Source organism: Dipodomys merriami, unplaced genomic scaffold (genome assembly GCF_024711535.1).
Source record: "Dipodomys merriami isolate MVZ:Mamm:240054 unplaced genomic scaffold, mDipMer1.0.p SCAF_93, whole genome shotgun sequence".
Taxonomy (NCBI): Eukaryota; Metazoa; Chordata; class Mammalia; order Rodentia; family Heteromyidae; genus Dipodomys; species Dipodomys merriami.
In genome coordinates, this window is record NW_027206546.1 from 659817 (window position 1) to 675118 (window position 15302).

Sequence of the window (15302 nt, forward strand, 5' to 3'; positions counted from 1 at the left end):
AATATACGGAAATCAATTAATATTATTCATCACATCAACAGGAGCATGGATAAGAACCACATGGTTATCTCAATAGATGCAGAAAAAGCATTTGACAAGATCCAAAACCCCTTTATGATTAAGGTTCTGGAAAAATTAGGAATCCATGGAACATTCCTCAATACAATAAAGGCTGTATATGACAAACCTACAGCCAGCATTATACTCAATGGTGAAAAACTAAAGCCATTTCCTCTTAATTCAGGAACGAGAAAGGATGCCCACTCTCTCCACTTCTCTTCAATCTAGTATTAGAATGCCTAGCTACAGCAATAAGACAAGATGCAGACATAAAGGGGATCCAAATAGGGAAAAAGAAATAAAACTCTCCCTCTTTGCAGATGACATGATCTTGTATTTAAAGAATCCTTTGGACTCCACTCCCAAATTACTCAAGCTGATTCAAAACTTTGGCAAAGTAGCAGGTTATAAAATTAACCCCCAAAAATCAATGGCTTTTCCATATGCCAACAATGAGAAAAGTGTGGCTGAAATTAGGAAAGCAACTCCATTTGTAATAGCCCCACAAAAAATAAAATACCTAGGAATTAACTTAACCAAAGAAGTGAAGGACCTCTATGATGAAAACTTTAAAATTTTGAAAAAGGAAATCAACACAGAACTTAAAAAATGGCAAAACCTCCCATGCTCCTGGATTGGCAAGATTAACATCGTGAAAATGGCAATACTTCCCAAGGCTATCTACAAATTCAACGCGATACCTATCAAAATTCCACCCTCATTCTTGAAGGAAATAGAAGAGGCAATCCAAAAATTCATATGGAACAATAAAAGACCCCGAATAGCAAAAACGCGCCTCAACAGAAAGAACACTGCTGGAGGAATATCAATACCAAATTTCAAACTCTACTATAAAGCCATAGTAATCAAAACAGCTTGGTATTGGCATAAGAACAGACCTCAGGACCAATGGAATAGAATTGAAAACCCAGAAATGAACCTACAGACCTAGAGCCATCTAATCTTCGATAAGGAAGCTAAAACAATAGAATGGAATAAAGACAGCCTCTTCAGTAAATGGTGCTGGCAAAATTGGTTAACTACATGTAGAAAACTAAAACTAGATCCTTATATATCACCCTGCACCAGAATCAACTCCAAATGGATCAAAGACCTTGAACTCAAAGCAGACACTCTGAAAACATTACAGGATGGAATAGGAGAAACCTTAGGTCTCCTTGGCTCAGGCGGAAATTTTCTGAATAGAGACCCGGAAGCACAACAAATCAAAGAAAGGTTGGACAAATGGGATTGCATACGGTTGCAGAGCTTCTGCAGGGCAAATGACATAGCTAGCAAGATCAATAGAAAGCCCACCGATTGGGAGAAGATCTTTACAAGCCATACAACGGACAAGGGTCTCATATCTAAAATATACTTGGAACTCAAAAAATTAAACCACCCAACAACAAATCCTCAAAGAAACAACTGCCCAATAAATAAGTGGGCGAAAGACTTAAAGAGAAGCTTCTCTGAAGAAGAAAGAAGGATGGCCAATAGACACATGAAGAAATGTTCAACATCCCTAGCCATAAAAGAAATGCAAATCAAAACAACATTGAGATATCACCTCACTCCAGTTAGAACAGCAAAAATCAAGAACTCTAACAACAACAGATGCTGGAGGGGATGTGGACAGAAAGGAACCTTACTTCATTGTTGGTGGGAATGTAAACTTGTTCAACCACTTTGGAAAGCAGTATGGAGGTTCCTCAAAAGACTTCACATAGATCTCCCCTATGATCCAGCAATCCCACTTTTGGGCATTTACCCAAATGTTTACAAACAAGACCACACTAAAGCTCCGAGCACAACTTTGTTTATTGCAGCATTATTTACCATAGCTAAGATATGGAACCAACCCAGATGCCCCTCAGTAGATGAATGGATCAAGAAAATGTGGTATATATACACAATGGAATTCTATGCCTCCATCAGAAAGAATGACATTTCCCCATTTGTTAGGAAATGGAAAGGTTTGGAAAAAATTATATTAAGTGGAGTAAGCCAGGCCCAAAGAAGCATAGGTCCCATGGTTTCCCTTATTTGCAATATCTAGTATAGGTATGAGTCAAGCAGAAAAGGTCAGATAATATGATGTTAGGAAAATGATCCCTTAAATATGTATTTTAATGATTTCGTTTCTTTCATGCATATGTTTCTAACGCATTTATAAGATTATTTCTTTGTTGCTTTGTATGTCCCTCCCCCACAGTGTAACCCCCGCTTTCACTATATTTGATGTCAGTATAACATGTGGAGGAGATGGGGGCAAACAAGTCGTTTTAGGATTCAGGTGGACCTGTTGCAACAATGAGAAGTACAAAATGTCATGTCAAAACCAGCTTTACCATGTCGGTGGGGGGGGAGGGGGGTATGATTGGGTGGGGGGAGGGGGGAGGCTGGGAAGCTAGGTGAAGGGTAAACAAAGGAGGAGCCTGCAATGCTTGGTAAGAAATGTATGCATTATCCTGCCCATGTAATTGTAGCCCCTCTGTACAGTATGTTCTCAAATAAAATAAAATTAAATTAAAAAAACATTTTTTACAGTAAAAGTTACTTTCATATGAAATAACAGGCCATGGATTATATATAACATTTCCTTTTAAACTGTAATTATCTTTGGCTTCTTAATTAACTTCCTGAACCATTTCACCAGTGACTTTTCATTGTTTTCTCTGTTAATTTTTCTATAAAGATGGAAAATGTCTTCATGTTTTTCAGGGGGTCGGGACATGGGGTCTGAACTCTGGGCCTGGGCACTGTCCCTCAGCTCTTCAGCACAAGGCGAGTGCTCTACCACTTGAGCCACAGCGCCACATCTGGCCTTTTTGGTTCTGCTTATGTTGTGCTGAGGAATTGAACCCAGGGCCTCATTCATGCAAGGAAAGTGCTCTACCACTGAGCCACCTTTCCAGCCCTCTTCATTTTTTTAATCCTGTAACTCTCTACTAATGATTATTTTATTCCTCCTCTGTTCTCCTTTATCCTCTTCCATCACATCATCGCAGCATCTCACATCTTTATTATTTTCCAGAGTAACATAGAAACTTCAAAATCTTCTTGAGTGACCCGTTAGAGCTCCTTAAATTGATTAGTATAGGGCGATATCTACTTACTGTTGATCTGCATTTTGCCCTTTTAAGTCTGGATTTGTTTCTTGTCCTATAACTTTGTTTTCTCAGTTGCTTCGTTGTTAACAGGGATTGAACTCAAGATCTTACACTTGCTAGGCAGGTGCTGTACTGATCAGCAGTGCGATCAGTTCCCATTCCATCTCTGTTAGCAGAAAAATTTCTCAGAGTCTTAGCTATCTATGGTATGTGGTAACAGTGCAAAGCATTATGAATGATATGATTTCCTTCCTTTTCTTTACTATACTTTGCTTTGTTTCTCCTGTCTTTTGGTGATAGTAAATTCCCTCTTATTTTCATTAGTGCAGGATTGTAGGAAACTATCTATCAGAATGCTTCAGCTTATCTATACATTGTGAACAGTAAAATAAGTAAGTAAGTAAGTAAAAAATCATACAATCAGGGCTCATTTCTGCCAATCCTAACCCTTCTCACTTGATTCTTCCATTCACCAGCCTTATAGTCTAGTTTCTACCTATTTGTCTTCTACTCAACTTACTGTCCTGGATCCTCCAGCCACATTCCTTCTATGCAGGGTATAGTTTCTGATATTGATCAAATTTGACAAAGAAGTATTTATAATATCCTGAATGGAAAGCATAAAATCTGTAAGCCAGGAACAAAGAAACATAGGTCCCATGGTTTCCATTATTTGCAATTACGACGATATGTCTGAGACAAGCAGAAACGGTCAGATAAGTTGATGTTAGGCAAAATGAACCCCAAGATAAGGACTCAAATATTTTTCCTTTCTGGCTATCTTTTCTAACATATTTATAAGATAGTTCTTTGTTGCTTTGTATGCCCATCCCCCATGGTATAACCCCTGTTTTCACTGTATTTGATGTTGGTATAATTTGTAGAGGGGGAGGGAAAAAAACAAATCGTTTACAGATGGACCCATTGCAACAATGAGATGTACAAGACGTTATGTCAAAAAACAAACTTTACAACTTTGGCAGGGGCAGGTTGGGGGGCGGGCTGATGGGAAGGGGAAACAAAGGAGGAGGCAACAATGCTTGATAAGAAATGTACTCATTACCTTGCCCATGTAATTGTAACCACTCCGTACGGTATCTTCACAATTTAAAAAAAAATCTGTGGCAGTTCTATAATTCTCTTGAGTTGATGCCTTAGGGAAATTCTTAAAGGAAGTCAGCTGTGAATCTTAATGTAGTTCACTGCATGATGTAAGCTGATTTTTTCTTATTAGTTTCAGGTATTTTGTCTGTGTTTTGGCTTTCAGTAGTTTGTTATATCTGCTAGTAAAACGTATGGATATTTATATATATTTTATGAGGTCTTTGTAGACCATCTTAGAGATTATCACTATAGTTTTCAATGGTTGTTTCTTCAAATCTTTTTTCATGTTCTCTCTTCTTTTTCATCTTCTCTTATCTTACCCACAGGTTGCTCAAGAATAATCTACTCTCATTTTCATCTCTTCTTCAGATCAGTCTCAGACATATCTTAAATTTGCTAATTATTTCTTCTGTCAAGAAGCCCATTGAGCCCTGGCAGTGATTTTTCATTCTAGTTCTGGCACAATTCGACTTCTAGATGTTTCACTTGATTCCTTTTTATATAATTGCTATTCATTTTATGACTCATGTCACCAAAATTTCAGTAAAATCTTCAGTGTGGTTTTCTTTTACTTTGGAAATATTGAAAATGGCTGCTTTGAAAACTTTTCTTCTAAGTTCTATCTTTTGGGTTCTTCTGGGAAATATCTCAACAATAAAGGAACAAGCAACCATGTAGGTTAGAGAGTGGCTTTGGAGATAAGTAAGTAATCATAACACCATCCATACTAGTGTTAAATGTAAGTGTACTGTGTTTGTGGAGAAACTTTCATAAAACATATAAGTAATTTCTATGATTAAAAAATCAACTCAAAACTTTTTTCTGTGACTCCATTTACACATTTTCTACACTACTATTCAAGTAGTCCTATAATCAAATATTATACGTTTTACAGATGTCTTATTTTGGATCAGTCAGACCTACAAAGGAGTTGGGGAGGTGGGGAGGAAAAGTATGGCAAGGGAAAAACAAAGGAGGAGTTAACAATGCTCCATAGGAAATGTACTCATTATCTTACTCATGTAACGGTAACTCCTCCCTAATTGAAACAGCTTTCCAGGTATTGTGGCTTGTGCCTATAATGCAAGCTACTCAGATGATTAAGATTTGAAGGATCATGATTTTAGATCATGAGAAAAAATGATTTTATCACCCTTCTCAACCAGTAGTTAGGAATAGTAGTGTGCCTGCCTTCTCAGTTACATCAATAAATCTTAAAAAGAATAATTACAATATAGGCACATGCCAGGCAGAAGGCTAACCCTCATCACTAAATAAGCAATGCAACATTTTAAAAAAAACTGAATATGTTGTTTTGAGTTAGAACATCTACTTAGCAAGTGCAAAACACAGCCTCATTGCTTCCCCAAAAAGGAGAAAAAAGCCTGAAAAGGTACAAAAGGTATGATATAACAGACATCAAGCACAAGCTACCACTAACAATTTTTCTAGGCTGGCCTTGAATATTAATTTTCATATCTCTGCTTTTGAAGTAGCTGGGATTACAGAAATGAGCAAACTTGTTCAGCCATTGTAAACACATTTTGATCCATCCTTTACTTCAAATTTGTGATTGTGTAATGGCTACAGAATATTGACCTAGGGCAGGAGAGAGATGGGGGAAATTTATGGACATTGTAGATTTATTTACTAACTGCTTTGAGAGATTAATATTCCTATGTTTGTTACTATTTAAAAATTAACCTAAAAACCCTAGATTCTTTTATTTTCTTTACTTTTTTGAAGACATTTCTTCTCTCATGATGTTTATATTTATGTGTATGTCTGTTTTAAGATATGTAAACATGAAGTGTATACATAATTATGGAAATAGATTTAACTTTATGGAATTGTAAATTAGTTTACATACACAGAGGTAATTCTTTCTATTTTCATTATTTTACTTACCATTGTTACCCTCAAGCTTCTTTCTTACTTCCTATTTAGTCATACATACATGGAGTACTTTAGCTAAACATTCATTTTTGTTTAATATTAGTGTCTTCTCTCCAGAATTTTCAGCTTTATAAGTTCTGGTAAACAGCCTTGAATGCACAACACAGCTTCTACTCCTGATCATTTCCAGCAATGGAGTCAGGGAAACAGTATTTGATAATGTGACCAAAATGAATTGTTGAAGGTTGAGTAAAGGCGACCAGCAGCATTTTGTACTTCTAGAGAAAGATTATTTGAAAACGCTCTCCTGCCGGCCTTGTTTTCCTAACATGTTTGGTTTCATATAATCAAAAAAATAAAGGCAGTAAAACAGATTGACTTACTTCACACTTGAATTAGCTCTGCTTTCTCAAATCCGTGTTTTTTACTCCCCAAAGAAAGGATGAATCCTTGAGGTAAAATCTAAGAAAACTTAGACTAGTAATATTGCTTTCACCAAAAAGGCATTTAAAATTCTCTGCTATTTGTATTTAAATTAGAAAACATCCCTCTAAAATGTCAGTGAGCATGTCTTTTAATTGCATTTACTGATCATCCTCAGCAATATTAAATATACCTCATCATAATATTTTATATTTATTATAAATATTCTAGATGAATTAGAATATACTAAATCATGTACTTGTAATCCGATATTGGAAACTATATGGCCAGATAGCTAATGATTTATTGAGGCATGTCAGCCATAAAAATATCAAGTAATAATTTATGCAAGTAAATTCTAATCGTATTTCTTAAAAGATTCTGGTGGGAAATGAACACCTAATGACAAACTAATCTCTTTAACTAGAAGAGTTTCTAATGTTTTGAAACTAAGGAGATATTATATAAGATCTTCAACAAGAAAATATATAATTTAAATATTGAGGTTCCATGGTCCAAGTAAAATAAAACAGTAGTTAAGTACATAGAGTAAAATTATTTTAATTATCATTTTATCTATTTTTTTCCATTTTAAGAATCATGGCGAAATTTTTCAAAAACACAGTTCATAAATTTATTGATTTATAATCTAAATATATGTTTGTGATATCACTTTTCTTTTGTGATAGAAAGATAAAATTAAAGAAGCAATTTCTTATTGTATGTTCATTTGTTTTAAATAATTCATAAAATACATGTTAATATAAATTACTAATATGTTATTATTATATAACCTACCCAATATGTAATATACATTTTCACAGTTGAATATTGCATTAATTTTATTAGAGTATATGTAAATGAATGTAACTTACGTCTCATAATAATAACTAATTTTTAATTCTTATTTTATAATTTTTATATTTTAATGAAATTGTTGATAAAATATGCTTAAGTATATAGAGCTGAGCAAATTCCAAATTAATATACTTCTTAGAAAGTGCACATTGTTTACTGGGAAAGCCAAAATTTAAGTATTTCAAAATAAAATACAAATCCGTATCTTCTATTTCTTTTTTTTTTTTTTTTTGTCGGTCTTGGGGCTTGAACTCTGGGCTTGGGTGTTGTCCCTCTGCTCTTCAGCTCAAGGCGAGTGCTCTACCACTTGAACCATAGTGCCACTTCCAGTTTTCTAGTGGTTTATTGAAGAGAAGAGTCGCACGGACATTCCTGCCGGGGCTGGCTTTGAACCGCGATCCTCAGATCTCAGCCTCCTCAGTAGGTAGGATTGTAGGTGTGAGCCACAGGCGCCTGGCTACTTACATTTCTTAATTAACAAATGGTAAAATGAAGCAATAAAGGGTAGAGATATAATAATATACTCTACTTTCTTCAGCAAAAGATTTATGTAGTTTAGAATGTGAGCAAAAGGAATTCACAATATTTAAAAAAAACATATTAAAATGATTTCAAATAAGACTTTGCACTTTTAAATTGAGATAATACACTTCAGGTAATGCTCATCTCTGTTTTATAACCTTTGTTTCCTGTGATATCGAGTTTCATATAGCATTTATAGGAGAATGTTGGGAAGTGTACATTATTGTAAGGATTATAAATTTGTCATTCATAAAGCCATCAATTTCTTTTCTCACTCACACCTCTCTCTTATGCCATATAATTAATTGTGCAAAAAGAGAAGATTGAGTATGAATTAACCATAAGCATAGCAGTTTTGTTACACAGACAAGAAATCAGTCTTTATCAACACAGCAATGTACCAGTTTCCAAAAGAAAACAAAAGCATGGATTCATGACTTTGGCATCAAGTTTACTAAGCATAATTATAATATTTTTAGGACACTTAATTGTATTATGTTCTGTACATCTTAAAGCAATTGTTTTATAGTAATATTGAGTATAAACAATATAAATATAAATAAATCATACGATGTTAAAATGGGGTCCTCATTTTAAACTTTAAATCATTTTAAATAAAAATATTAATTAATTTTTAAATCATAGATTTCCTAGTTTCTTAAAATTCTGTGAAGTTAGATCAAAATTTATCACTTGAAAGTATGAGATAGATACATTTATTAAATTAGGTAAGATGAGGCTACTCAATTCTGTAGAAAACCTCTAACATGTAACATTAGACCCTGACATTAGGAATTTACAGGACATTTAGAAGATACTTCTTTATGAAATGTGTTGTTTTCATGACAGATGCCTGGCAATATCACATGAATTTTATATGAGGTTCAAGGGAAAATGTAACTGAGATATATGAACTTTTTAAAATAATAACGATAACCAACATTTTGAATTATGAATTATTTTGGTTGACATAGGGTGGTTTCAGGTGTGAGCTCTGAGAGTAAGAATGAGGCACTTGATTTGGGCAGAATGATTGGTGATGTGCAAGAGTAATGATAAAGGAAAAGACTGAAGTTCTGCACTTTTGAAACTAAAATCTAGTTTTGCACATGAAAAGGAGGGAGGGGAGTGGTTTGGAACTTAGGGATATAGGGTGTTATGGAAAAAAAACAATATAGGTTAATAAGCACATACCTGAGCAAAATTGTATTTATTATATACTCTACATATACACCTGACAGGTATTCAGCCAATGAACTACATTCAAAAAGCATAGATTTTAGCCAAGATCTGGTGGCTCACTTCTGTAATCCTGACTACACAGGGGGCCAGAATGTGAGGATCATTGTTCCAAACCAGACCTAACAAACAAATCTGTGAAATTCCTATCTCCACTTAACAAGAAAAAAGCCACAAGTGAAGGTCTGGTTCAAGTGGCAGAATGCTAACTAGCCCTGAGCATAGAGGCTAAGTGAGATCATGAGATCTGGAGTTCAAGCCACAGTAGAAGCACCAGCAAACAAGCAAGCAAGGAAATCTTGAGAAAGAAGAAAAACATGGAAGGATCAGATTTTCAAGTTTTATGAAAGATTCATATACTAAAATACATCATCAATAGTTCAAGGTGTATGAAGATGAAAAAAACAGAAAAACTAAATTGCAATGAAATCATTATGACAAGTGAAGCTTGTACTGAGAAATGCCAACCCTATGGAAGAAAAATCTTAAATTAAAATTTAGTTTTACATGTTTATGACTTAGAAAATTAGAAAAAATTAATGTCAATGAGAGAAAGAGAAAGAGAGAGAGAGAAAAGCGAGAGAGAGGAGACTTTGGATAAATTCAGAAATGAGACACATTGAAACAAACTTACTGAAAATTAAAAGGATCATAAGACACTAGTGTGAACAATGGTTTGCCAACAATGTGGATAACTCAGAAGAAATGAGTATATTCTTAGCACCATACAATCTACAAAAACGAAATCAGAAAATGTAGATTGCCTTAACAAACTCATAAAAAAGTTCAAAAAGAATCATAAATCAATAATTTCCAAACAAAAAGCCCAAACCAGATTGTTGTAACTCTGTCACATATTTTTCCGAGCAATGAACACCAATATTATTCCAAATTCCCTGAAACAAGCCTTATGTTACATCAAATCAAGCAAATTAACTGAAGAAGAATTAAAAATTAAAATATTAGACTTCAAACTAAAAAAAAAATCCCAGGAGAAAAAAAATGGAGTTAAAATATTTGACTATATTTTTGTTTTGCTATTATTTTATTTATATGATGTACCCCTACACACAAATGTAAGAAAACAGAATTTGAAAAGTGAGATTGCATCAAGTGACTAAGGCTGGAAACATTAAAGGAATGACCACAAAATAAAAAGGAAACATACAGAAGAAGAAGTTATTTTTCATTTAATTTTCTACACTTTGGAGAAAAGAATAATTTTCTAAACTTTAAATGGACATACAAAGAGGTTACAGTCAAATATTTCTGCCAATATATCCAGTGGTTTTATTTTCTGTTTCTTTTTGTTTTATTTTTGTGTGCTGGAGATTGAACCAGGATGTTGCACTTGTTTACAAGTGCTTTGCCTCTGAGCTACATCCCAGCCCTCTCCAGTGCTTCCTGATCACTTACCTCTGCTACCATTCTCGACAATCCCACATGTAACCACTCATTTCCCATTTCCCATTTGCTTTACTGCATATGTACATTGAGTATGCTGACTGTATTTATCCTTTGTTTCCTTTATTATTAATCCATCTCTCCCTCGACAAACCACTCACCTAAACCCCAAATGTCACACACACACACACACACACACACACACACACACACACACACACACACACACACACACACACACACACACACACACAGACTGGAATTTTCTGCAACCATTAGGTAAGAACATAATTATGTCTTTTGCAGGGAAAAGATATCTGGAAAATATACTGAGTGAAATAATTCAGGCCCAAGCATATTTTCTTCTCACATGTGGATTTTTTTGGTGGGGCTCCAGTCGTGGGGCCTGAACTCTGGTCTTGGGCGCTGTCCCTCAGCTCTTTAGCTCAAGGCTAGTGGTCTACCAATTGAGCCACAGCACCACTTCCGGCTTTTTTCTTTTTGCTTATGTGGTGCTGAGGAATTGAACCCAGGGCCTCATGCATGCAAGGCAAGCATTCTACCGCTGAGCCATTTTTGGAGTCCATCACATGTAGATTTTTGTGTGTTTGTGAATGCATAATACAAACTCCCATATCAACACATACATGGGGGTATATGTATATGTACAGAATCAAGCGGACTGAAGAATTGTATATGCAGGAGTGTAATTGGATCGAGTAAATTCTTCAAAAGCAGTCATATTTAAGCTAAACTTTTTGTATCAGAATAACAGCCCCATCTCTGCTTTAAGATATATTACAAGCTACTATAACCAAGCCAATATAATTTCATAAAAGGACATACAAATCTATTATGATAGACCAGAAATAAATCCATGTAACATAAATGAATCTCAAAGCAGTTGTTTAGGAAAGGAAGCTGTATCTCACAAAACATACCTTAAAATTTCCATTATGTTATGATCAAATTAGGAAAATCCAAAGTATGTCTAATGATTGTATAAATTCTTTGGCTTGGGACAACACCTTGCTGGTGCAACCCCAGCTATCTTAGAGGTGTCAATAGGAGGCTAATCATCAGATGTCTTCTCAGGTAAAAAGCACATGACATTCTAAAAAACGACAAAAATTATGACAAAAGGAAACAAAGTATCGTTCAAGTGGCAGACAACCTACCCATCAAGTGTGTGGTGCTGACTTCCAATTCCAGTATTGCCCCCAAATAAAGAAGTAACAATGCTTGATAGGAAATGTACTAATTACCTTGCTCATGTAACTGTAACCCCCCTGTACATTTTTTTTACAATAAAGAATGTATTAAAAGGCCAAAGATTTATATGATCTGAAGAGAAACTCTATGTCCCTCCTTCATGATATAACCCCTGATTTCACTGTATTTGATGTTGGTATACTTTGTGGAGGGGAAAAAAACAAATTGTTTAAATAGGGATACAGGTATACCCATTGTAACAAAGAGATGTAAAAGATGTTATGTCGAAAAACAAACTTTACAACTTTGGCCGGGGTGGGGAAGGGGGTAGCGGGGAACAGGGGTGGGGTGGGGGAGGGGAGATGGGAAGGGATGGGAAGGGGAAACAAAGGAAGAAGCAACAATGCTTGATAAGAAATGTACTCATTACCTTGCCCATGTAATTGTAACCCCTCTGTATGGTATTTTCACAATAAAAATGTATTAAAAAAAAGAAGTCTTATTTCAAAGATAAAACAATAAAAAATGCGTTGAATATCTCTGATAAAAATCATAACTGTTATGACTCCTTGGGAGGAAAGAAGTTGGAACGCACCCCCTTCCCCAAATATGCTGCTTTGGTGAGTTTTAGGATTGTTGTCAGAAAAGCTACATGCAATAGCAGATGAAAGAGATCCCCTTACCCAACACCCTTCTTCCAAAGCCAGGAGATTAAAAATTCCCATGAAAAAATTGCAATCCCAGAATAGAAAAATAAAATAAAAAACTAAAAGCAAACTCTTAGCCCTGGAGTGACGGAAATGAGAATTCTGGGATGGGAGGAATTTGTTAAAACTACTTTTGGGGATGAGAAGGTGGTTTAGTGGTTGAGGCTTGTCTAGCATGTATGAAGCCCTGGGTTCGATTTCTCAGTACCACATCAACAGAAAAAGCCAGAGGTGGTGCTTTGGCTTAAGTGCTAGCCTTAAGCAAAAGGAACTCCAGTGACAGTGCTCAGGCCCTGACTTCAACCCCAGGACAGGCAAAAATAACAACAACAACAACAACCAAAACTACTATCTTCTCTTTACTGTCCATATCATTCATTTATTTTCATTTTATATAACTTCTTCTCTTCACTTCATATGAAAGCGTGTGTGCTCTGTTACTTCATTTTTTTTAATCCAGGTCATATAGCATTTAAATTTGTTTGCATTTGTCCTACTAATCTATCAATTTTGTCAGTTTAATTAAGCCCTACGGGGCATCATAAAAGAGCACAGGTCCAGTATTACCATTCCTACACTGTCATCATTCTTCTTTGTTTGGCTGGGGATGGTGGAGATGTTGAAAGATCCTTAATTGTTTGGAAATATGGACAGTTCTGTCCACATTTTTCTATGACTTTAATTCTTTCTAATTCTGTTTTTTCAATAAAATCTAGTCTAATCAAATTTGGAAATTGAGACAAATGACTAAGGATAAAAAAATGTGAACATCACATGACTACTCACTTTTGCGGATCCAATCAGGAAACTGATAGAGTGACTTAGAGAAACTTTTAAGTTGCAGTAAATTTACAGAGTTGCTTACAACCTTCTACCTTTGTGCTACATGTTACATTTTTTCCCACTCGTGGGTCTTGAACATACTGCTTGGATGCTGTTTTTGAGCTTCTAGCATTCTACATGAGCCACAGATTTATTTATGGCTTTTGTGGTAGTTTATAGTAGACAGTCCCCTGATTTTTTCTGACCAGGCTGGCTACCAACTGCAACCTAAGATCTCAGCTTCTTGAGCAGCTAGGTTTTCAGAACTGAGCCACCAGATCCTTTGGCTTCCATGTTGTAATTTTTATGCTATTCTGGCTTTTTATCCTAGCAAGCTGTAACCCCAGTGGTTATACAAATTGCTACTAAATTCTATATTAATACCATGTGGCTCCTGATAGCTTGAAGAGATTTTGACTGATTAGGTCTTAATCAATCTTTATTTCATCTACTTATATTTATCATATGCATTGCTCTCTAAAAATGTATATAATAGTGTGAATGTTTACCTCCAAAACATAGGGTGAAACCAAACCCTCATTGTGAAAGTAAAAGGAGGCTGAATTTGGGGAAAAGTGATTAAATTATGAGGATTCCAGCTTCATGAATGGAGTTTGTGCTTTAAATAAAGGAAGGAGGTGGTGAACCTCTTTTTACATGGGAAGGAAGATACAGCATTGACCCATTTCCCACATGAGGATGAATGAAGAGGCATCGTCTAAGAAAGAAACAAGGAGCCTGCCCCCAGAGGCCAGATCAGCATTTGATAGCAACTGAGCTATTCGAACCTCTATAATCATAAAAATACACCTATATTGCTCATAAATAGCCCACATATGTTTTAATTATGGTAACATACAGGAGCTAAGATGAAGAGGTTTAGTTATGATAGTGAAATGTTGAAATATTTGTAATATGTTATCTATTTTGAAACCTTGAAAAATTACTGACTAAAGGTAAAGAAAATATGTTTCATGTTTCCATGATCCTGACCTACAGGCCTTTTTTTTGCTGACATCTTAATGTTCTTAAGAATATATGAAAGCATATGTGCATATATTTTTCTTGATTTTTAGACTGAATCTGAAATTCATTATACTATTGCATTTGTACTTGTACTATCTTCTCTACTTAATCCAAAGATGAGAGCCCTGCATTGGTGGATCACATCTATAATCCTGACTACTCAGGAGGCTGAGATTTGAAGAATGGTAGTTCAAAACCAGCCACACAGGAAAATCTATGAGACTTCATTCAGAAATAACTAAAAAGAGAATAAATTGGTAGAACATCATCCATAAGCAAGGAAGGCCATGTGTGAGCACAGGCCCTGAGTTTAAGCCCAGATACAGATACAGGCAAGTGAAGAAAGAAGAAAAAAAGGAGGGAAAGGAAGGAAAGAAGGAGGGAGGGAGGGAGGGAGGGAGGGAGGGATAGATACAGAGAAAAAGAGATACGGAGAGAGAGAGAGGGAGAGGGAGAGGGGGAGAGAGAGAGAGAGAGAGAGAGAGAGAGAGAGAGAGAGAGAGAGAGAGAGAGAGAGAACATTGAAGCTATTCCTATATCCAAAGAAGCAAGAAGCCCTGAGAAAAGAATGGCACTTGTAACAGGAATCACAGAATACTTACAGTGTCAGGAACTAGATGTTCCTTCTACAGCATTTGTGTGATGGAAGAGCCATCATTATCTTCCTGTTATTTGTAAAGGATCCATTTCAAATTGAGGCAAAAATCAGAAACTTGGGGATAGAAGATCGCCAATGAGCAGTTGCTTTGTCAGGAAGCCAGTGCAGAAAACAGAGCTGGAGAGGCCTAGTGTACTGATCTCTAATGAAATCATCATGGAGACCAGGGTCAGAAACACTGTCATGGGTGTGTTTTGACCCATGAACCAGCAGAAGAAGCACTAGAAATCTCCAAATCTTTGAATTGTACAGTCGAGT